Source organism: Tursiops truncatus, chromosome 10, assembly GCF_011762595.2.
Source record: "Tursiops truncatus isolate mTurTru1 chromosome 10, mTurTru1.mat.Y, whole genome shotgun sequence".
Lineage (NCBI taxonomy): Eukaryota > Metazoa > Chordata > Mammalia > Artiodactyla > Delphinidae > Tursiops > Tursiops truncatus.
The window spans coordinates 13,089,251-13,114,621 of record NC_047043.1 but is presented as its reverse complement, the minus strand read 5'-3'; the positions used below and the strand labels follow the sequence as shown (position 1 = coordinate 13,114,621).

At 41.2% G+C, this 25,371-nt stretch overlaps 1 long non-coding RNA gene across 1 annotated transcript; it reads right to left on the bottom strand.

The window, feature by feature from the left end:
* Nucleotides 1-12,439: 12,439 nt before the first annotated feature.
* On the bottom strand, nt 12,440-15,745 carry LOC141279635 (uncharacterized). Its single transcript, XR_012334216.1, has 3 exons — nt 15,637-15,745; nt 15,353-15,447; nt 12,440-12,688 (listed from the first exon to the last, which is right to left on the bottom strand). It is a non-coding gene; the product is annotated as an uncharacterized lncRNA (long non-coding RNA).
* Between the last annotated feature and the right edge of the window lie 9,626 nt (nt 15,746-25,371).

The following is a 25,371-nucleotide window of genomic DNA, read 5'->3' as shown; positions in this document are numbered from 1 at the left end:
ATTGTATATATGTGTCACGTCTTGTTTATCCATTCATCTGTCAGTGGACACTTAGGTTGCTTCCATGTCCTGGCTATTGTAAATAGTGCTGCAATGAACATTGTGGTACATGTCTCTTCTTGCATTATGGTTTTTTCAGGGTATATGTACAGTAGTGGGATTTCTGGTTCGTATGGTAGTTCTATTTTTAGTTTTATAAGGAACCTCCATACTGTTCTCCATAGTGGCTGTATCAATTTACATTCCCACCAAGAGTGCAAGAGGGTTTGCTTTTCTCCACACCCTCTCCAGAATTTATTGTTTGTAGATTTTTTGATGATGGCCATTCTGACCAGTGTGAGGTGATACCTCATTGTAGTTTTGATTTGCATTTCTCTAATGATTAGTGATGTTGAGCATCCTTTCATGGTTTATATCTTCTTTGGAGAAATGTCTGTTTAGATCTTCTGCCCATTTTTGGTTTGGGTTGTTTGTTTTTTTGATATTGAGCTGCATGAGCTTCTTGTATATTTTTGAGATTAATCCTTTGTCAGTTGCTTCATTTGCAAATATTTTCTCCCATTCCGAGGGTGGTCTTTTTGTCTTGTTTATGGTTTCTTTTGCTGTGCAAATGTTTTTAGTTTCATTAGGTCCCATTTGTTTATTTTGGTTTTTATTTCCATTTCTCCAGAAGGTAACTCAAAAAGGATCTTGCTGTGATTTATGTCATAGAGTGTTCTGCCTATGTTTTCCTCTAAGAGATTTATAGTGTCTGGCCTTACATTTAGGTCTTTAATCCATTTTGAGTTTATTTTTGTGTATGGTGTTAGGAGTGTTCTAATTTCATTCTTCTACATGTAGCTGTCCAGTTTTCCCAGCACCACTTACTGAAGAGGCTGTCTTTTCTCTACAGTATATTCTTGCCTCCTTTTTCAAAAATAAGGTGACCATATTACGTGAGTTTCTCTCTGGGTTTTCTATCCTGTTCCATTGATCTATATTGCTGTTTTTGTGCCAGTACCATACTGTCTTGATTACTGTAGTTTTGTAGTATAGTCTGAAGTCAGGGAGCCTAATTCCTCCAGGTCCATTTTTCTTTCTTAAGATTGCTTTGGCTATTTGGGGTCTTTTGTGTTTCCATACAAATTGTAAAATTTTTTGTACTAGTTCTGTGAAAAATGCCATTGGTAGTTTCATAGGGATTGCACTGAATCTGTAGATTGCTTCGGGTAGTAGAGTCATTGTCACAATGTTGATTCTTCCAATCCAAGAACATGGTATATCTCTCCATCTGTTTGTATCATTTTTAATTTCTTTCATCAGTGTCTTATAGTTTTCTGCATACAGGTCTTTTGTCTTCATAGGTAGGTTTATTCCTAGGTATTTTATTCTTTTTGTTGCAATGGTAAAAGGGAGTGTTTCCTTAAAATCTCTTTCGGATTTTTCATCTTTAGTGTATAGGTATGCAAGAGGTTTCTGTGCATTAATTTGGTATCCTGCTACTTTACCAAATTCATTGATTAGCTCTAATAGCTTTCTGGTACCATCTTTAGGATTCTCTATGTAGAATATCATGTCATCTGCAAACAGTGACAGCTTTTCTTCTTCTTTTCCGATTTGGATTCCTTTTATTTCTTTTTCTTCTCCGATTGCTGTGGCTAAAACTTCCAAAACTATGTTGAATAATAGTGGTGAGAGTGGGCAACCTTGTCTTGTTCCTGATCTTAGAGGATATGGTTTCAGTTCTCCACCATTGAGAACTTTGTTGGCTGTGGGTTTGTCATATATGGCCTTTATTATGTTGGGGTAGGTTCCCTCTATGCCTACTTTCTGGAGAGTTTTTATCATAAATGGTGTTGAATTTTGTCGAAAGGTTTTTCTGCAGATATTGAGATGATCCTATGGTTTTTATCCTTCAGTTTGTTAATATGCTCTATCACATTGATTGATTTGCATATATTGAAGAATCCTTGTATTCCTGGGATAAACCCCACTTGATCATAGTGTATGATCCTTTTAATGTACTGTTGGATTCTGTTTGCTAGTATTTTTTTGTGGATATCTGCATCTATGTTCATCAGTGATATTGGCCTGTAGTTTTCTTTCTTTGTGACATCTTTGTCTGGTTTTTGTATCAGGGTGATGGTGGCCTCATAGAATGAATTTGGGAGTGTTCCTCCCTCTGCTGTATTTTGGAAGAGTTTGAGAAAGATAGGTGGTAGCTCTTCTCTAAATGTTTGATAGAATTCACCTGTGAAGCCATCTGGTCCTGGACTTTCGTTTGTTGGAAGAGTTTTAATCACAGTTTCAATTTCAGTGCTTGTGATTGGTCTGTGTATATTTTCTATTTCTTCCCGGTTCAGTCTGGAAAGGTTGTGCATTTCTAAGAATTTGTCCATTTCTTCCAGGTTGTCCATTTTATTGGTATATAGTTGCTTTTAGGAATCTCTCATGATCCTTTGTATTTCTGCAGTGTCACTTGTTACTTCTCCTTTTTCATTTCTAATTCTGTTGATTTGAGTCTTCTCTCTTTTTTTCTTGATGGGTCTCGCTAATGGTTTATCAATTTTGTTTATCTTCTCAAAGAACCAGCTTTTAGTTTTATTGATGTTTGCTATTGTTTCCTTCATTTCTTTTTTATTTATTTCTGATCTGATCTTTATGATTTCCTTCCTTCTGCTAACTTTGGGGTGTTTTTGTTCTTCTTTATCTAATTTCTTTAGGTGTAATGTTAGGTTGTTTATTTGAGATGTTTCTTGTTTCTTGAGGTAGGATTGTATTGCTATAAACTTCCCTCTTAGAACTGCTTTTGCTTCGTCCCATAGGTTTGGGGTTGTCGTGTTTTTATTGTCATTTGTTTCTAGGCAATTTTTGATTTCCTCTTTGATTTCTTCAGTAATCTCTTGGTTATTTAGTAGTGTATTGTTTAGCCTCCATGTGTTTGTATTTTTTACAGTTTTCTTCCTGTAATTAATATCTAGTCTCATAGCACTGTGGTCGGAAAAGATACTCGATATGATTTCAATTTTCTTAAAATTACCAAGGCTTGATTTGTGACCCAAGATATGATCTATCCTGGAGAATGTTTCATGAATACTTGAGAAGAAAGTGTATTCTGTTGTTTTTGGATGGAATGTCCTATAAATATCAATTAAATCCATCTTGTTTAATGTGTCATTTAAGGGTTGTGTTTCCTTATTTATTTTTTTTTTTTCGGTATGCGGGCCTCTCACTGTTGTGGCCTCTCCCGTTGCAGAGCACAGGCTCCGGATGCGCAGGCTCAGCAGCCATGGCTCATGGGCCTAGCTGCTCCACGGCATGTGGGATCCTCCCGGACCGGGGCTAGAACCCGTGTCCCCTGCATCGGCAGGCAGACTCTTAACCACTGCGCCACCAGGGAAGCCCGTGTTTCCTTATTTAATTTCATTTTGGATGATCTGTCAATTGGTGAAAGTGGGGTGTTAAAGTCCCCTACTATTATTGTGTTACTGTCAATTTCCCCTTTTATGGCTGTTAACATTTTCCTTATGTATTGAGGTGCTCCTATGTTGGGTGCATAAATATTTACAATTGTTATATCTTCTTCTTGGATCAATCACTTGATCATTATGTAGTGTCCTTCTTTGTCTCTTGTAATAGTCTTTATTTTAAAGTCTATTCTGTCTGATATGAGAATTGCTACTCCAGCTTTCTTTTGGTTTCCATTGGCATGACCTGTGCTCGCACACAGGCTTCTTGGTGGCTGCAGCAGCAGCCTTAGCATCTCGTGCCTGTCTCTGGGATCTGCGCTGATAGCCACAGCTTGTGCCTGTCTCTTGAGCTCGGTTAGGTGGTGCTTTGAATCCCCTCTCTTTGTGCAACCATAAACAATGGTCTCTTGCCTCTGGCAGATCCAGAGATTTTCCCGGACTCCCTCCCGGCTAGCTGTGGTGCACTGGCCCCTTCAGGCTGTGTTCATGCAGCCAACCCCAGTCCTCTCCCTAGGATCTGACCTCCGAAGCCCGAGGCGTGTGAGCAGACAAGCCTCTCAGGCTGGTGAGTGCCGGTCGGCACCGATCCTCTGTGCGGGAATCTCTCCGCTTTGCCCTCCGCACCCCTGTTGCTGCGCTCTCCTCTGTGGCTCTGAAGCTTCCCCCTGGGCCATCCCCCGTCTCTGCTAGTGAAGGGGCTTCCTAGTGTGTGGAATCCTTCACAGCTCCCTCCCAGAGGTGCAGGTCCCATCCTTATTCTTTTGTCTCTGTTTTTTCCTTTTTCTTTTGCCCTATCCAGGTATGTGGGGATTTTCTTGCCTTTTGGGAGGTCTCAGGTCTTCTGCCAGCGTTCAGTAGGTGTTCTGTAGGAGTTGTTCCACATGTAGATGTATTTTTTATGTATTTGTGGGGAGAAAGGTGATCTTCACGTATGACTCCTCTACCATCTTGAAGGTCCCCATGCTGATGAATCTAATTTTAAGTTTGACAAAGAGATCAAGATTTTGCTCATGGGCCTTTATATATCCTTTCTTGCCCCTGTAGATTGAATGACTTGTATTCTTCTTTGGAAGAACATGGACTCTACTTTTGACTATGAGAAATGCCCACTGATTCATGCCCAGCCTTCCTGGTTGGAGAATGTTCCAAGCCACATTGCTTGGGCTGTAACCAAGGATGTCTGTAACCTAGTAGTCTTGTTACCAGAAAGATGTCTTTTAAGGTCATTGCAACATCAAGTCCATCATGTCAAAGGGTGGCAGGATCCCAGGGGGCTAGAATGCCAGTGTGTGAAGCCAGACCAAGGGTGGTAGCAAAGCTGACCAGAATATGGGAGGTAGTGCACAGGCCAGGGTGTCTGAGTTTTTATGTGGAGTTTCACTGGGGCTTCCCAATTGTCAGAGATGCGCCTTCAAATGATTCTAGATCATAGCGCTCTCCTTAGCTGCACTAAACATCCATGAGGTTGCTTTGCCTGCCAGGATGGAAATATTATCATATTGTTATTACTCCGTCATTTTCCTTTCCTACAGAACAGAAAGGCACTTTTTACCAGATCTTGTAGACAGAGAGTCCTTTTCCTTCTTTACAAGTCAACACGTAACTAAAATTTATAAGAAAGAAAGAAACACGCCACTTAGACTCCATTACTTGCCTTATTCTAATTTATGTATTTTCTTCTTCATTTTCTTGGATACAGAAAGGGAAGGAGTGAGAGAAGCCTGGATTTTTAAAAAGGTATGTCTCTTTTCGTCAAATCTGATGAACGTTACTGTACCAAACATTAGAAATGTGTTAAGAGGAAATATTTGCTTACACCTTAAGCTGCATAAAAAGCAATATTGCTTCAGTCTTGTTATAACAATTACTCTCTGGGTTTTCAGGAGTTGTGATTCCTGTGATTCAAGTGATTCTGCATGCCCTCAAAAAGAGCTGAACTTGCAGAATTATTATTTAAAACCTATATGATTCAACCCCTCCAAAAAACCAAATATAATCCCTTCTGAATTCGCGATTGGACCATTTCAATAGCAAACACATTCATTTATTATTTCTGGCACTCCTTGGGTATGAGGGACTGCTTTGGACATTCAGTTGGGCCCAGCTTTCATAATGAAATCTATCCCTTAGGATAAAGGAAAATAAACAGACTTGGTACCTGAGGCTAACGTGATTTTCTGAGTTTCGGAGGGCAGCAGATTGTTTATTTTTTTTCAACCTGATAAATTTCCAAGGCAAAATGATTTATCTCTGTCCAGTTCTTCTTGGGATATTCGCTGGGCAGAAAGTGGATTAAGGAAGAAGTAGAGAATGGGCTGAAATAGAAAGGGAAGAAGCTCTCTACGGGCAATACTGAATAGACGAAGCCCTAACCCGATTTCTGTGTATCCTCTGAAGAGAGCAAAAATCAAATTAAATTGGAGAAAAAGAAAGTGAAAAGAGAATATTTTGGTCTAAGGGAGATTGCATTGTAGGCTTAATAGAATTTAGATGGCAACATCATTTTTAAAACTAGATTGGCTTATGCCTATAATTCCTGAATGTACTATTCACAGGCAAGGTTTGTGTGTGCCTTTCTCTGACATGACACAAGAGAAAAAATGTTCACAAATGATAATTGCCTAGTGCCAGCAGTCACATAATTCCCTTTCAAACGAGAACAGGGAAAAGAGCTGTTGCCAAGGCAAGCTTGGTGGCTGTGAGGCCCCAGAGTTCTCCATTATCTGAGGTCCCACCCACAGCCTGTCATTTCTCTGCAAGGCATCTGTCTGGCATCTGGGAAAGCGCCGTTCCCCAGCCTTAGAGGAACTGCCCAGCTGGGATCCACCTAATCCAACACGCATTCTCCAGCCACCACGACCCCGTGGGCTTGAGAGGCTCATCACTCTCTGGGGGAGATGTCCTGAGTGTCACCAATAGTTCTTATCCTCCAGAGACAAGACACAAATAGATTCGTGAGCAACCCAGTAACAGTCCAAGATGAATAAATGCCAAACTGCTGTAGAGACCAGCTGTTCTCAAGGTTGTCATGATCTGTGGGGAGAAAAGAGTGGAGTTACGTCTACCATTGCTATAGCACCAGATCCCACGACCTGACTTATCACAATAACAGGCAGCATTTATGCAGCACCAAGTGTGCACTGGGAGTGGGGGTGGGGCAAGGTTGGGTGAAGCGCTTCCGTGCCTCACTGCAATCCTATGGGTGGTCAAGTGCAGAGAACGAAGAGTACGTACCTCTCAGGAGAGGTTGTGTGTATGATGCATTTAGTTAGCACCTGGTGCAAACATGAGCTGTCATTTGCATCATCTTCCCCAACTGACGGATGAGGAAACCGAAGCTGAGGGGTGGGAAGTAATAGGTAGTTTTGGTAAGACTCAAATTCTAACGTTGGTGTGACTGCAAAGGCCATTCTCTTAACTTTGACATCTTACTGCTCTGTGGTGAGTGGGCAGGTGGGTAGAGCCCCATGATCTCTATCAGTAACTTTGAATCACATCTCCATTAAATGCGGCAGTGAGTAGGAGGAAGTTTTAATAGAAGGTTCTGTGGAGGAAGAGAGGCTTCAGAAAATGGTTAGGGTTGAGTAGGCAAAGAGGAAGGAGGTTTAGGTGGTGGAGAGAGACTGGGAGACAGTGGGTGGGGCGGCCCAGTGGGGGCTGATAGTTAACTGGAAAAAAGGGCACTAAGGACATCAAGCTTATATCCCAATCTCGTTCTCCACGTGCTGCCAGGCATGTGCCACAAAGCCTCCTCCTCAGACACACAATTCCCACTGAGGTCTTCTTCTCATCTTTTCATAAGGCAGTTGTGTGCTCAGTCAGTCACAAAACCCCAGTGTTTCATCGGACCTTCATCTGGTTCAGCCCCCTGGAGCAATGTTCTCTACAGGAGAAACATTTCCAGGGATGGGGAACTCACTACTTCTCAAGGGAGCCCAGTTCTTTGATGGACAGCTTTCTTTCCTAGAAAGCACTGTCTTTTGTAATCTCTGCTTCTTGAGCAGCTCGGGTATTTAAAGACCACTATCCTGTACTGAGTTTCTTCCTCTCCAGGCCAAAGAAATCCAGTTTCCCCATTTTAAAACTTGTCCCCATGCCTTCACTTCAATGCAACTACTTCCAGTTTGTAACTTCCTGGACACAGCACGGCTTTGGGGAGCGGGGAGTGAGTTCACATTAGCAGATCTACATATACAGAGCACCACATAAAAAGAGGAAGAAAGGCTCTGAAAGGAGATGGAAAGTATATCACCTGCACATGTGCACAAGTAGCTAAAGTGAAACTACAAAGGAAGCATTGCCTGTCGCACGAGGGTTTCCACAAGTCTCAGTGCAGCTTTAATAACCTCAGAAGTATATTTGCTAAAATCTTTCAAAATCACACCACTGGAAAGTTAAATTATGTAAATTTCTATTATACTTGTTACATCTTATAAAATTTTAATAATACATTTTTATTGTAATATTTGTTTCAGGCAACCTATGCCATCTTCAGAGGGTCAGGGGTCCCCTTAGAGATGTGTGACTCTCCCTGCTGACCTCCACATAATGGGAATTTTCCATGGCCACTCTGTGGCTGAATGTAGACCCTTCATATTAGGAGTAAGTGGCTCTTCAAAGCCACTTTGAAAAAATAGAATGACCATATGATTCAGCAATTCCACTTGATATATATTCAAAAAAAAATGAAAGCAAGGTCTTGAAGAGATATTTGTACATTCATGTTTATAGCAGCATTATTCACAATAGCCAAAATGTGGGACTAACCCACTTGCCCATCAGCAGATGAATGGATAAATCAAATGCTGTACAATGGAATATTATTCAGTCTTAAAAAGGAAGGAAAATCTAACACTTGCTACAACATGGATGAACCTTGAGGACATTATGCTAAGGGAAATAAGCCAGTTACAAAAGGACAAATACTGTATGATTCCACTTGTGTGAGGTACCTAGAGGAGTCAAATGAACAGAGACAGAACATCGAACAATGGTTGCCAGGGGTTGGGAGGAGGGGGAAATGGGGATTAGTTTACTGGGTGCAGAGTTTCAGTTTTGTCAGATGAAAAGAGTTCTGGAGATTGGTTGGGAAGCAATGTGAAGGTACTTAACACTACCAAACTGCACACTTAAAAATGGTTAAAATGGTACATTTTATGCTATGTATATTTACTATAATTCAAAAATATTTTATTTCATTAGCTTGAACATCCTTTTCCTTTATAGTTTTTGTCTTTAGCATCATGCTGAGAAAGTCTTTTCTTACCTCCACATGATAGAAATATTTACCTGTACTTTTATCTTCTGTGGTTGAGTGTGGAATACTCAGGCGCAGTTGATCCATTTCCTAAGATATTATCAGTGATTGATCCTTCTTAGGCTCCTCTCTTATTTATTTATTCCCTGTAATCCCCATTTCCTATTCCAGTCCTCCCCTTCATAAAACCATTCTAAGGTGTTGAATATGTATCTTTTTCATTTGCATATGTTTTTGCTAAATACATATTGTATGATGTTGATGCATTTTAATTGACATACATAAATGATATTGTGTTATATATCTCACTAGGCTTCTTACTTGTTTCACTCAGCATTGCATTTTTAAGATCCATGCTTGATGTTCTGTGTGCATTTGATGCCTTGCTTCTAACTTCTAGTCAGCCCTCCTTGGTGTGCCTCTAACATTTCACCAATCTGCTCTCCCAGCAATGGGCATTCCAACTGCCTCCAACTTCCCATCACAAACAATCCTGCATCCACTTATGGATCCTGTGAGACAGATTTTGTTGCATCAAAATGAAGGACTTCTGTTCAGCAAAGACTAACATTACTAACATTGGTCTTTTTAGAGTGACAAAGAGGAAAATGGTATTTGCAATGTGCAAATTAACAAGGGATTAATATCTAGAATACACAAGGAAACTTCTCAAATCAGGAAGAAAAATACAGAAACCCCAGTAGAAATTGGGCAAAGGGTATAAGCAGGCATTTTATGAAAATGGAAATCCAAAAAACTAAAAAGAATTTGAAGAGATGTTCAAATTCATTAATAATATAAGAAATGCATTTTGAAATAAACTTATGCCTTATTAAATGGCAAAAACTAGAAACTAGATAATATCAGGTATTGGTGTGGATTTGCAGACATAGGACCCTTGCACTGCCAGTGGGAGAGTAAACTGTGGTCAAATTAAGTACACACACACCCCTGACCCCGAAATTCCACTCTTCCACCAGCACTTTTATAGTTTGGGGGTTTGTTTATTTTTAGCATATAAATATTTAATCCATATGGGATTTGTTTTGTTGTAGAGTATAAGTATTGAGCAATATTTATTTTCCCCAAATATTTGGCCAGTTGACTTAACACTTTTGGATAACACTACCTTTTCCTCTACTGTCACTCTATCATTTACTAACTTCTTATAGATTCCTGGGTCTGTTTCCAGATGTTAGGTTTCTAAATAGTGTATCTCGGGGCTGCCAAGCAGTGACCCATTTGGAGAATGTTTAATCCCTCCTGTGCTTTGTGCTTTGATGTCAAGAACCAACTAAGATCCAAAGAAAAAGCAGTCACAGAAACCAAGGGCTGTTTTTTCCTGATACTTATAAATTCCTGTTGGATGGAGCTTTGGTTTCTGGCTGTTATTCTTAAATGAGCCCCTTCTCACATTCCTTCCTTCCTTCCTGGTCTCCCAAACTTCTCGTGGCATCTTCTTACTTCCATTTCTTTGACTCAAGAAGTTAGATTTTAAATCTCTCTGTCTCTCATTGAGTGCCCAATTCATCCTGTTTCAAAAAGAAAGCTTAAAGTCTTGAGCAGAGTTTGGAAACCAGAAAACCTCTCTGGAGATTAGCAATTTAGCAACTTGAAGATTTCACACAGACCAAACTAAAAAAAAAAGCCCTTCAGAATTGAAGTGCCTCTTTGGTTCATAATAGCAAGCCTGGTGGCACTCCCGCGAGTTCTGTCTGTCTTCCCTGCACAGGCTCAGTCCAATGACCGGAAACAAGATGTCTGACCACAGAGGGTTAAAAGCCTGAGGAGGGGCTTCCCTGGTGGCGCAGTGGTTGAGAGTCCGCCTGCCGATGCAGGGGACACGGGTTCGTGCCCCGGTCCAGGAAGATTTCACATGCCGCGGAGCGCCTGGGCCCGCGAGCCATGGCCACTGAGCCTGCGCGTCCGGAGCCTGTGCTCCGCAACGGGAGAGGCCACAACAGTGAGAGGCCCGCGTACCGCAAAAAAGCCTGAGGAGCTGCTCAGACACCTGAAAACCATCTTCACATCAGGGCGATCAAGTCACATTTCCAGGCTGCAGGAAAGTGTGCTCTTCTTGAAGAGTGTCAGTCACTTTCATTTTAAAAGACGCAGACAAGCACTTAAAGGCTGTCAATCACGTCCTACGACGGGAGACAAGAAACTTTTAACATCTGAATTGCCAATATTTTTCCACAGTAAGTACAAAAAAAATTTTAATGTAAAAAAATGATTATTTCCCAGACCAAAAGGCCAGGTCTTTTCCATGAGACTATTTGGAGCAGCATTCCCTGTCAGATTAAGTAATAATAATAATAAATCTATTAAAACATAAAGAAAAAGATCTGGTCTGACTTCCCTTGACTATAATGTTCTTTAGGCAACCTGAAGACTGAAAATGTGCTTATGAATAGGACATTTCCTGCTGGAGAAAGCTGACAACCAAATTGTGCTGTCCAATGCAGCAGCCACCAGACACATGGGGCCATTTAAATTTAATTAAAATTCAATAAAACCGGTTTTAGTCACTCTAGCCACATTCCAAGTGCTCAACAACCCCATGTGGCTAAGTGGCTGCTGTATTGAATAGCACACATATAGAACATTTCCATTATCACAGGGAGTTCTACTGGACACCGCTGATTAGACCTTTGCTACTCAAAGCATGGCCATGGGCCAACAGCACTGGTGTCACCTGGGAGCAGGGTTGCCTTCCTGGGCGTGTGGCCTGTGGAGTAGCCCAGGGACTCGTGCTTAGGAATCTGCATGTGGTTTTATACTTTGTTGTCGCCATTTTGAAATCGTTAATTTTTGAACAAGACATCCTGAATTTTCATTCCCACCAAGCCCCACGAATTATGTAGCCGCTCCCACTTGGGAGCTTGTTACAAATGCAGAACCTCAGCAGTTACACCTGCTGAATCAGAACGTGAATTTGAACAAGACGCCCAGCTGACTCTTATGGACATTAAACTTTGAGAACTTGAACAAGATGCCCAGCTGGCTCTTATGGACATTAAACTTTGAGAACTAAGATCTAGAAGCGTAATTCTCAAACTTATTTTAAATCTACAAACTCTTTCTTTAAATTGATTAAAATAAAATTTGCACAGATCCAAAAATATAAAATAGATTAAAATAATTATGCCTATCAGGCAATTTATAGAGTCAGTGTTCAGCTGTCAATAACATCTGGTTATTTGGGGATCCCTAGGATTTTATGGAAGAGCTTGAACACCTTTCATCTAGAATTACTTGGTTGGAGACAGTTTGCAATGTTGAGACAACCCCAGTCCTATACCCAAGAACCGGCAAACCCCAGGTAAGCCAACTTTCTTGGAATAAGCAAATTAGAACCATGGTATTGTGCAACCTTTGTACATGATATTAGCCAACCCACATTAGGGCATAGTAGAGGCTTCCCACTTTGGGCTGGGCACTTCACCACGTCACCTCATTTAAACTTCACAGCACTGTAAAGGAGGGGCTGGCATAAACGACATCTTACACACAAGTAAGTGAGGCTTAGATTGGTTAAGTAACTTACCCAAGCAGAAGCAGGATTTACAGCCAGGTTCAGAATTGGGATTAGGATGGGATGAGTGAAACACTCTCCTCAGGTGCACACTGTGAGGGGGGGGGGGCTGCAAAAAACTCAGTAATCAAGGTAAATCATATTTAAATTCAATATTTTTTAAAAGTCTAAGTAAATGCAAAAATATCCATAATGAACAAATTCTCATAATTTTATTTTTATTATTTATTTATTTCCTTGGCCGTGTTGGGTCTTAGTTGTGGCACATGGGATCTTTTATTGCAGTGCGTGGGCTCTTTGTTGTGGTGCGCGGGCTTCTCTCTAGTTGTGGTGCGCAGGCTTACTTGCCCCGTGGCATGTGGGATCTTAGTTCCCCGACCAGGGATCGAACCAGCGTCCCCTTCATTGGAAGGCAGATTCTCAACCACTGGACCACCAGGGAGGTCCCTGTAATTTTAAATAAAGACAGACTGTTGATTTGTTTTACGACCCTGCATTATTGTGCAGCAGGAACGGTTGTTTCCAGTCAACTCATGGTTCCCAGCACTGCAGGACCTTGCGTCCCCAATGCGTTGATGGCCAAGGTTGACCATAGTTCAAGAACAGATTGGACAACACAGACTTTATATACAGTCTTGATTTCTAATTGTAGAGATTTTATAAACTTTTCTCATTTTGTTTGAACTAGGGGAGGGTGTTTTGATAAGTGTGTACAGAGGTCAAATTTTTTCCTTTTGCCTCAGGCTGCAAATGTGGCTTGCCACTGCCCAGGTTTGTCAGATTCCAGATGCTGGGTTGAAAGTCTACTTCTGCCTATGCCTGTGCCTCTGAATCTTGGCTGCACATTCAAATCACCTGAGGAGCCATCGCAACATCCCCATGCCTGGAACCCATCCCCAGAGTCCCTTCAGTTTGCCTGTGTGGTTCCGAATGGGGCTTGGCATTGGGTTTGTTGCCAAACCCTCCAGTTCATTCTAATGTGTGGCCAAGGTTGACAGTGATTTTGCCACTCTGCACTGCCTCCCTTGAAGGATGACAGAAATCCAGCACACAAAATGAAACTCTCTCTGAGCCTTCTGTAAGGTGAGGTCAGCTGGAAAACACACCCTCTTTCAGACTGGAGCAAGAATCACAGAATTTTAGATCTAGATGGTGCCTTAGGAATCATAGATTGTTGTGCTAAAATGACCTCTAATTAGATTGCCAATTTTACTAATGAGAAAACAGGGGCTCAAATATCGTATGATCTCATTTATATGTGGAGTCTAAAAGAAATCCCAAAACTTGAGTTCACAGATACAGAGAACAGATTAGTGATTGCCAGAGATGGGGGTTAGGGGTGGGCAAAATGGATGAAGGTGGTCAAAACATACAAACTTTCAGTTACAAAATAAATAAGGCGTGACGATGTAATGTACAGCAGGGTGACCATAGTTAATGATGCTGCACTGTATCTTTGAAAGCTTCTGAGGAAGTAAATCTTAAAAGTTCTCATCACAAGAAACAAAAATTGTAACTATGTGTGGTAAGGAATGTTAATTAGACTTACTGTGGTGATCATTTTGCACTACAAACAAATATCTAATCATTATGTTGTACACCTGAAATTAATATGTATAATGTTATATGTCAATTATACATCAGTTTTTAAAAAAAGAAAACGGTGGCTCAGGAAGGTGACCGGACTTGCAAGTGAGGGGCAGAGAGACAGGAGCAAAGGGCTTCAGGAACTTAGCCCAAGCTCTTTTCAAGGCCACCATCAGAGAAAAAACACTTCCCACTCTCACCAAAAAGAAATTAAGGCAGCCCCCAAAGTCAGTACCTTTCCCCCAAGTCATAAGATTTATAGTAAAACTTGTCTATTTAATTCAGCATCTTGAAACATTTTTCATAATAAATGTGATTAAACTGAACCCCGATTCGTAAAGGGACAGCATGCATTGTTTGATCCGCACAATGTTTTCTACTCAATATTCTGTAATAACCTATATGGGAAAAGAATCTGAAAAAGAATGGATATATGTATACCTATAACTGAATCACTTTGCTGTACACCTGAAACTAACACAACATTGTAAATCAACTATACTCCAATATCAAATAAAAATTAAATTAAAAAATAAAAAGACCCATCACTTAAACATGGAGAGGCGTCACCTAAAATTTTAGATAATGTGTTTCCTGTGCAGGCGTGGAATACTTGGCACTCAGACCTGCATTCCTGACCCTAACAGTTGGCCGGGGCTGAATCACCGCTGCCCCTTGAAGAAGCCTCCACTACTTCCTGCTGCATTGAGGACTCTAGGCTGGCTAAATGTCTCTGCAAAATGTAAAACGAAAGCGGACATCGCTGAAGTGCCAGAATCCTCCACCCCATCTGTTTCAGGCCTTCACATTAACTCTTTGGCCCGGTACTATTTGAGTTTGCAGCCCATGATCATGTTGTCAAACGTCCATCATCATTCCCCATACATTGGGACAGAAAGAGCGATTGCTGGGCTCCCTTCTGACTGCAAGAGCTGGGCAGGCTGGGTGGCGAGGAGGTTTTCCGTAGCGGAGACCTGAGCAGGGTCCTCTGGAGAGCCCAGAGGGGCTGGATCCTCCATTCTTGGGCTTCGCTGTCAATCACCCCAATACCACAGACTATCAGATATTTTCATTAGAAATCTCTGCTCTACGTGGTCAAGGTTTTTCTTCCTGCCGGCTTGTTTTCTCCCATCCCCGGGATGCCCTCCCTCTTTTCATCTTAAGTCCATTCGCCCTTCCAGGTTCAGTTGCCGGGATTACTCATCCATGGTGTTCTCTCCCTTCTCAGAAACTCCTCCTATGGCCTCATGTCAATACAGAAACCATATGCTCTTTTGATTTCCCCAAGCCAGAGGATAAGCTCCTTAAGTTTGCCTGCTTGTAATTCCTTTGAATCCTCCCTAACACCCTGGACGGCGCTGGACAAACAGGATCTTCCCAACAAACCCTGTGCTTTCAAACTCAGGATCCCCTCGGCCTCCCTCCGCCCATTGGAGCAGGCGATGCAGCTCCCGCTTTCAGGCACTAGAGGTCGCTCGGCTACACACATCTCGCCCGGCCCAGGTTCCCTGCCGCACACATTACCAGCGCCTGTGGAAGTAGGGCAGGCTCATTTATTTCCTCTCCAACACAGCCTCGGGCCATCAGAGCCTCTGATGTCAGGGTCCCTGCCGTGCAAGCTGCAGAATGAAAACACTGCAAATAAGAAAGGTCACTGCATCCGCTCTGCACATTTACTTCTCACCTGAAATCTCTGCTTCACTAGCAACGTCCCGGCTCAGGCTCTGAATATTTTTCCTGACTCGGTGTTCCAGCAGGAGAGAGAAGAAATCCGTGACTACTGCGCATATGTGCATATATGTACTTACAGATTATTGCGTCAGGGCCGTGGTACTGCGTTGTGTCAAGGTAGGTTTCCATCCGCCTTCCTCTCCCCCAGTTCCCAGGAAGGTTCTGACCAGGGCACTGACGTTCCGACTCTGTTTTGCTCTGGTTGCTGTTGTTCTCTACGAATAACAAGAATGACCTTTTAAAATAGGCCCTATCAGATTGCTCAGCCTTGAAGTGAAGACAGCAGTCAGGATTTATATGAGAAACTTGATGAGCCCAAAGCAACAACATAAAGGAAGCACAGTAGGTCTGAAAATGGGACAGATGCCACAGGGGAGGGGAGGGGCCAAAGTGTGGGTGCCTATCGTAACACTGATCACGCATGCCCAAGTGCCCAGCACGGTGTCACCTTGGCATTGCAGACCATGATTCTGACACTGTTTGAGTCAGAGTGATGGTAAAGCTTGGCAAGTAATATGTTCATCACAGAGATTCAAGTGGATGTCCGGACACTGGGAAGAAAGCTTGGAATAGGGAAGACCTGGATCCCAAAGCCCTAAGAACAAGCTTTTTGGGCTGGGATAGCATATCTCAAGGCCATCTCATTGGTAGCTTCTAAATAGCATTCATTTGCCAGTTTACCTACTGGCAAACTTTAAAGGAAAGACCGATTTATGTGTCTATTTCATCCATCAAAAGGATGTGCTTATTAGTAGTATAGCATTTCTGAAGCTAGAGTCCCTAAGTGGGAATCACAGTTCTGACACTTACTAGTCATGACTTAAACTCTCTCACTCAGTCAACTCGTCTGTAAAATGGGACTAATAATAATACCTACCTCACTGGGTTACTAAGAGGACTAAATGAGTTAATACATGTAAAGTGCTTATAATAGTGTCTGGCACATAGTAAGCATATATGTAAATATAAGCTTAAAAAATTATCTGTTTTGCATGGAGCACACAATAAAGCCCCTCTTTTCCATGCTTGGCTGTGTCTGGAATGAAGAATGCCAAAAAATTTTTTCCAGTTTCATACCTAAGTGGTGATGATGTCATTTTCAGTTCAACAATCTCTCCTTTCCTTTCCAGTCAAGTTTATAATTATCTTAAAGGTACTTATTTTCTTTTCATTCCCCCTCCCTTTAAAGTTCTAAACAAATTAGATAAGAACAAAACCAAGAACCAGTCTTTTCGGTTCTTTGAAAAGATCAACAATATTGGCAAACTTTTAGCTAGATTGACTAAGAGAAAAAAGAGAGAGTACTCAAATAACTAAAATCAGAAATGAAAGCGAGGTCATGACTACCAATTTTGCAGAAGTAAAAAGGATTGTAAGAGAGTGCTGTGACCAACTGTAGTCCAAGAACTTGAATAACCTGGATGAAATAGACAAATTCCTAGAAACACAACCTATCAAGACTCAATCATGAAGAAGTAGAAAATCTGAACAGACCTATAACTAGTAAGGAGATTTAATCGGTAATAAAAAGCCTCCCAGTAAAGAAAAGCCCAGACCAGATGGCTTCTCTGGCAAATTCTGCCAAACATTTGAAGAAGAATGACATCAAGCCTCCTCAGACTCTTCTAAAAATTGAAGAGGAGGAAACACTCCCAAGCTCATTTTAGGAGGACAAGCATCACCCTAATACTAGAGCCAGACAAAGACACTACAAGAAAAGAAAACCACAGACCCTGATGAATATTGATGAAAAAATTCTTAACAAGATACTATGAAACAGGATTCAACAGCAGACTTAGTACTGTTAAGAAGTCAATACCACCCAAAGTGGTCTACAGTTTCAATGCAATTCCTATCGAAATCCCAATGACTTTTCTGTTGTTGTTGCAGAAATAGAAAAATCCATTCTAAAATACAAATGGAATCTCAAGGGACCCTGAATAGCCAAAACAATCTTGAAAAAGGACCGTGTTGGAGATCTCACACTTCCTGATTCCAAACTTACTACAAAGTCACAGTAATCAAAACAGTGTTGTACTGGCATAAAGACAGACATATAGACCAATGAAATAGAATAGAAAGCCCAGAATAAACTCTCAAATACATGGACAAATGTTTTTTGTAAATGTCAAGACCATTCATTGGCCAAAGGACAGTCTATTCCAAAAAATGGTGCTGGGAAAACTAGATATCTACATGCTAAAGAATGAAGTTGGATCCTTATCTTACATTATATGCCGAAATTAATTCAAAATAGATCAAAGATCTAAGCACAAGAACAAAAACTGTAAAGCTCTTAGAAGATAATATAGGGGGAAACCTTTATGACATTGGATTTAGCAATGATTTCTCGGATATGACACCAAAAGCTCAGGCAACAAAAGAAAAAAAAAAAAGATAAATTGGACTACACCAAAAAAAAATTTTTTTAACTCCAGTAGGTATGCTTTCTCCTTTCTTTGAAATCATAAAACACTTTGCTTCTACAATTGATACAGCATATATCACATACTGCCTTGCATTGCAATTACAGTTCTCATATGGTGGGTACAAATTTCATAACCATAAAAACTCCAGTGTACAGACATGAAACCTTCTTTAATTTCATTTTTTAAAATTTTTTAACATCTTTATTGGAGTATAATTGCTTTACAATGGTGTGTTAGTTTCTGCTTTATAACAAAGTGAATCAGATATACATATACATATATCCCCATATCTCCTCTCTCTTGCGTCTCCCTTCTATCCTCCCTATCCCACCCCTCTAGGTGGTCACAAAGCACCGAGCTGATCTCACTGACTACACCAAAATTTAAAACTCTGTGCATCAAGGGATATAATCCACTGAATGAAAAGGAAATCCACAGGATGAGAGAAAATATTTGCAAACCATATATTGGGTAAAGGTTTAGTATCTGTAATACAAAAAGAACTCCTACAACAACAAACCTGATTTTAAAATGGGCAGAAGACTTGAACAGACATTACTCTAAAGAAGATATACAAGTGGCCAAAAAGCATGTGAGTAGGTGTTCAACATCACTAATCATCAGGGAAATGTAAATCAAAACTATAATGAGATACCGCCTCACATCCATTAGGGTTGCTACTATAAAAAACAGAACACAACTGAAAATAACAAGTGTTGGCAAGAATGTGGAGAAATTGGAACCCTGGTGCACTGTTGGTGGGGATGTAAAATGATGCAGCTTCTATGGAAAACAGTATGGCAGTTCCTCAAAAAATTAAAAGTAGAATTATCATATGATCCAGCAATTATGTTTCTGGATATATATATACCCAAAAGAATTGAAAGCAGGGTTTCAAAGAGATATTTGCACACGCATGTTCATAACAGCATTATTCATAATAGCCAAAAGGTGGAAGCAACCCACGTATCTATAGAAAGATGAATGGATAAACAAAATGTGGTCTATACATACATTGGAACATTATTCAGCCTTTAAAACGAAGGAAATTCTGACACATGCTACAACGTAGATGATCCTTGAGAACATTGTGCTAAGTGAACGAAACCAGTCACAAAAAGACAAATACTGTATGATTCTAGTTATATAAGGTACCTAGAGTAGTCAAATTCATAGAGAAAGAAAGTAGAATGGTGGTTGCCAGGGGTTGGAGGGAGGGAAGAACAGGAAGCTATTGTTTCATGGATACAGAGTTTCCATTTTGCAAAATGAAAAGAGTTCTGCAGGTGGATGGTGGTGATGACTGCACAACACTGTGAATGTACTTAATGCCATTAAACGGAACACTTAAAAATGGTTAAGATGGTAAATTTTATGTTATATGTATTTTGCCACAATGAAATAACCTGGATAAGAACATATTCAACTCTTCATTCAACAACTATTTCCTGAGGGCCTGCAATGTGCTGAGGCCTGTTTCAGGTGCCGAGATGCAGCAGTGAGACAAAACATGGTCCTGCCCTAATGAGAGTTCTAGTCCTCTAGTGGGCGGGGTGGGGGGGGACACAGGCAATAAACAAAAGAACAGATGAGTAGGCAAGGTAGTTTTGATGCTGATGACGGCTAAGGGAAATTACCAGGGTGATAGGATAGGAATGACTTCGAGGGTGGGGTTTACTTACCATGGGCTGATCAAGCAAAACATATCGGAAAGATGACATGTGAGCCAAGATCTGAAAGAGAAAAAGAACTAGACATGCAAAGAGCCAGAGTAGGGATAAGATAAGCGAGTGCAAAGCCCCTGAGGTAGTAAGGAGCTTGGGAGATCAGGGAACACAAAAAAGACCTGGGGCTGCAGCATGAAGAGTAAGGGGAGAATGGGACAGGATGCATTTGGAGAGCTGAGCACTGGCTACACCATGTAAAGCTGTGTTCAGTGGATTAAAGGGTGTTGACGTTATTCTGATGAAAAGCTACAGACCAGATCTAAACAGAGTAGAGACATGATCCAAGTTTTGTTTTAAAATGTGGGAGAAAGAGAGAAAACATTGAAACCAGTGAGGTGATGGTGGCTTGAACCAAGGTGATAGCACCAGAGATGGAGTGAAATGGATGGATTTTAGATCGATTTTTTTTTTTTTTTTTTTTTTTTTTTTTTTTTTTTTTTTTTTTGGTGGTACGTGGGCCTCTCACTGTTGTGGCCTCTCCCGTTGTGGAGCACGGGCTCCAGACGTGCAGGCTCAGCGGCCATGGCTTATGGACCCAGCCACTCCGCGGCATGTGGGATCTTCCGGGGCGCGAACCGGGGCACGAACCCGCGTCCCCTGCATCAGCAGGCGGACTCTCTACCACTGCGCCACCAGGGAAGCCCTAGATCGATTTTTGAGTTAAAACACAGGATTGCTGATAGTCTGGCAGCGGAGGTTGAGGGAAAGGGAGAAATTAGTCATTATTTCTAGTCATTTTTGACATGAGTGGATAATGTTGGCATTTACAAACGAAGAAGCAAGAGACAGTGAAAGAAGCAGACTGGGCTAGAAGAAGAGTTTGGTTTTGCACATGTTACATTTAATATGACTATCAGATATCCAAGTGGAGATGTCAAATCAACATTTACATATACAAGTTTGGGGTCCAGGAGAATGGCCAGGCCTGGGGACGTAAACCTGGGAGTCATCAGCGAATAGATATTTAGAGCCAAACGCCTGATTGATATGATTCTAGGGAGAGTGTGTGTTCTGGATACTCTGTATGGCCCTTTGCCTGGAATGGAGCATATAATCGAGCCCATTAGTAAGAAAGTCTCACAACAGTTTCCCACTAGAAGCAGTTTTTCTCTCCTGGTTCAGATGAGCACATCCAGGTGCTATAACACACTGAGGAGGAGGGAAAACTGGGATGGGGGGGTGTCCTTTTTTTTTTCATCCCTTCTTCCAGGATTTTATTCATTGAGCAGCTTTTCAGTTGAATGCCATACACAAATGAATTGAATTGCTTTCCTGTTCCCACTCTGAGCAAAGCACTGGATGACAATTATGGGCGGCAGATAAGAGAAAGAAGTGTGATTCCTTCCTGTAAAAAGCTTAACTACTCAGAAAGAAAGGAAGTTCGTGAAAGAATAAAATAATCATAGGTAAGGCATTATATGGGTTCAGTGCAGGAAAGAGAAACTACTTATTTTATTCAGAAAAAGAAAGACAGATGACGTGAACTAGGTGCATAAAAAATTGTGGAAGGGGGCTTCCCTGGTGGCGCAGTGGTTGAGAGTCCGCCTGCCGATGCAGGGGACACGGGTTCGTGCCCCGGTCTGGGAGGATCCCACGTGCCGCGGAGCGGCTGGGCCCGTGAGCCATGGCCGCTGAGCCTGTGCATCCGGAGCCTGTGCTCCACAACGGGAGAGGCTGCAACAGTGAGAGGCCCGCGTACCGCCAAAAAAAAAAAAAAATTGTGGAAGGTTTCAGTTCACTTTCAATGGCCCTTGGGACTGACTCTAACATTATAGAACTGACCACCAGGGAGCTAGGCACCAGAGGCTCTGTTGAGTTCAAGACCTCACTTTGACAACTGCTATTCAGGAATCAGGAAGTTGGAATCTGCAAGTAGCCAGCACTGGGCAATTAGGGAAATTGTCTCTTGACACTCAGAAACTGAGTGGGATCTGGAACCCTGAGACCAGCCATCCCTCATCCCACCCCACAGCCACTACACATACACACAGCACTTTCTCAACCCCCAGGAGAGCGGACATGGAATATCGCTGCAGAGATATTTTGCATCCTCACAACCCTTTCTGCCATTTGAAAACAGCTGAAGGTAGAGAAAGATGGTCCCCACCTCACTGTATCCTTTCAAATCTAGCACAAGTTCTGCTCGTCAGAACCTATTTCCTGTCCAGAATCCTAGATGCAACGGAGTCTGAGAAATGTGGTTTTCAGCTTTCTTGCCTCTGAGCTTCAGGGAGGTACCCTAGGAGGGGTTCTCGAGTGGGGGTGACTTTGCTCTCCCTCCCCTGCCCCGGAGACACTTGGCAATGTCAGAGACCTTGTTGGTTGTCACAGCTGAAGGGTGAGTGCTACTAGCATCTAGTGGGTAGAAGCTAGGGATGTCATTAAACGTTCTGCAATACACAAGACAGCCCCTCATGACAAAGAATTATCTGGCCCCAAATGTCAATAGTGCTGAGGTTATAGAAACTTTGCTATAGAAAGAGGGTGAAATAGAAATTGACTAAACCAAACCATTGTGTCCAACAACGGTGAAGGACCCAGATTAGTTATACAAATAATTAGTCTCAAAGTGATTTTTATTTATTTGTTTATTTTTAATGAACGTCAATTACACAGGAGCTGGAGTGATTCCAGAATTTTTCATGAATGACATGGGGACCGAATTGCATTCCGAAGATGGTGAAGGATTGTATGTGCTGAGACAGGAAAGTAGGTGGTAAGAGTAAGGAGGGGGAAATAACCTAAGGCTTGAAGTTAGGAATGAAAAGCCGTGTTTGTAAGCTAAAAGGAAGATCAGCCTGACTACAGTGGGAAACTGAAGTTATGAAGTTTGGAAATAGGTGTTTAAACAGGTGGTGTCATATTGTGAAGAGCTTTGACCATCTGGCTGAGAAGTTTGGACTGTAGCATGGTGGAATGGAAAGGCTTAGGAACCAGGCAAAAGTATATGGCAGCCTGATTCCTCCACCTCCTATAATGAGATCCTAACTTTTCCCCAGCTAGAGGTACCATGACAGCCGTCTGTGGTTTATGTAAGATCAGTATTCCTCTTTTGACAATAAGGACCTGTAGGAGACTTGTATGTTACCCAGTTCAAGAAGAAAGCGGGCAATTCTACAACCTACGAGCCAATCTCTCAACGCAACCACAGTGCTGGGATATCTCGCCTGTTAGTCGAAAGCCAGGCAAAAGAGTAAATGTAATCACATTGTTTTTTCCTTTTTAGAAATATTTCCATTTATTTAGATTGTTAAGTAGAATAGGAAACCAAATTTGTAGCTGGTACCAGAGAATGGACTTAACTGTTTGGTGTTTAATGAGAATAGTTTCTACACAGGATCCCAAGAGACCTACAGAAAAAGGGGCAAAGCTGTAATATTAAGCAAATAGAACTCATGTTTCAAACAGGTTATACAAAAATTGATTTATACCCCATTTCCCCTTTTTTTTTGATATTTAGAAAGTGCAGATTTAACAAAAGGTGGCCATATCCTTTCTATGTGCAATGCAGATTGTAATTATGCAAACAACAAAACTGTCAGTCTGTTGCCCCCAAATCCCAGTATTTAGGGTTAGGGTTAGGGTTAAGGTATTTTTATTACTTTATTAAACACACTAAGATCGTCTGTATTTGGTTTTGGTTTTGGTTATAGCCATCTTAGTGAGAGTAAAGTGGTATGTTTTGTGACTTTGTTTGACATTTCCCTAGTAACTGATGACTTTGAACATCTTTTCATGTGCTTGTTGGCCTTTTGTATCTTTTTCTCTTTTTTTGGAGAAATGTCTATTGAAGTCCTTTGCTCATTTTTTGAGTTGTTTGTCTATTACCTTGTAAGAGTTCTTTCTGCATTCTGAATACTAGACCCTTAACGGATACATGATTTGCAAATATTTTCTCCTTTCTGTGGGTTGGCTTTTCACTCTCTCAGTGGTATCCTTTTATGCACAAAAGTTTTTCATTTTAACAAAGTCCAATATATTTTTTTTCTCTTGCTGCTTGTGCTTTTGGTGTCAATCTAAGAAAATGTTGCCAAATCCAAGGTCATGAAAATTTATCCCTCTGTTTTCTTTTAAGAGCATCGTTTTAGCTCCCATATTTAGGTCTTTGACTCATTTTGAGTCACACTGTCTTTTGAAGTACGCCTGCCTTCTATAGAATTCTAATTTCATGTTGCCCTACCAACCTCCATATCCCAACCTCCTCTAACAAACGTTGCCTGCTCACTACCTTCCCACAATGGTCTATTTAGACTTTCTTTCTCTGGATAGTGCCCCATTCTTCAGACATATCTTTGTAAAAGTGCCCCCACCCAAACCTTCTTTCCTCACATCCCCTTCCAATATCTAGCTCTTGGCTGTTGGCAGTGGAAAAGCACTGAATTAACTGAGGGGTTCTTAGAATTCAGAAGAGCTGATCACTGGAAGGTTTTGCCCTTTCCAAGATAGATTACATTTTACTAGTGGACATTTTTTAATAAACTTTATTTTATAGAGAAATTTTAGGTTCACAGCAAAATTGAGAGGAAGGTACAGAGATTTCTCATATACTCCCTGTTCCCACACATGTATAGCCTCCCCCATTATCAACATTCCCCACCAGAGTGATCCAGTTGTTACAATCAATGAACCTTCATTAACACATAAAAATCACCCTAAGTCCATAGTTTACATTAGGGTTCATGCTTGGTGTAGAGTCTGTGAGTTTGGACAAATATATAATGACACGTATCCACCATTATAGTATCATGCAGAGTAGTTTTGCTGCCCTAAAAATTCTCCATGCTCCACTTACTCATCCCACCTTCCCCCCGGCCCCTGGAAACCACTGATTTTTTTACTATTGCCATAGTTTTGCCTTTTCCAGAAGGTCATATACATGGAATCATACAGTATGTAGCCTACTAATGGACTTTCAGAATCCATTACTGCCTTAGTTCAAACACCAAATCCACAGACTCTTTGAGGAGAGGGATTGTGATTTGTCTTCTCATGTGTCCAGGAGGCCTTTAATATTTATGGAATGTGTGAATGAATTTCTAGTAATAACATTTCAATATCTTAGCAATCAGAAAATAGGCAGCACCTTTGGGAAGAAGAGCCCTCTCTGAAGCATTGGTTTATAATGATCATCTGATGGAAAGTTAGCAGTGAGAAGAGTCTGGAATCAGTTTTGAAGACCTGGGTGACATTTTTCCAACAAAGTCTTGGACCATCCACCAGTCTAAGACACAATGACACTTTTAGAGACAAGGGCACAAACAGCAACTGCTATGAAAATGAGATAGTAATTGTGGCTTATAAAATTTCTGCATGATTTCCTGTGATATCGTTCATTCATCCTTAGGTCATCAAGGCAGGTTAGGAACAAGGGAATAATGAACCGTTTTTACCTTCACAGGAAAATGAATGATTCTTTCCAAGCACTTCAGAATTTCCTATCCCGTGATGATAAGATACATATCCCATTCTTTTCCCTCAAGAATCCCCTGTTTTCTGTAACTCTCCTTCACAAAATTGTTTTGCCAATTGTATACTCAGTATTAGGGTCAATTTGTGTTTTATCTTAGAGTTATTTATTATCAGAATCTTGAAAGAGCTAAACATGTCTTTGGTTAGGCAAAGACATTTCGCTTTGGTGATGTAAACTCAACAAATT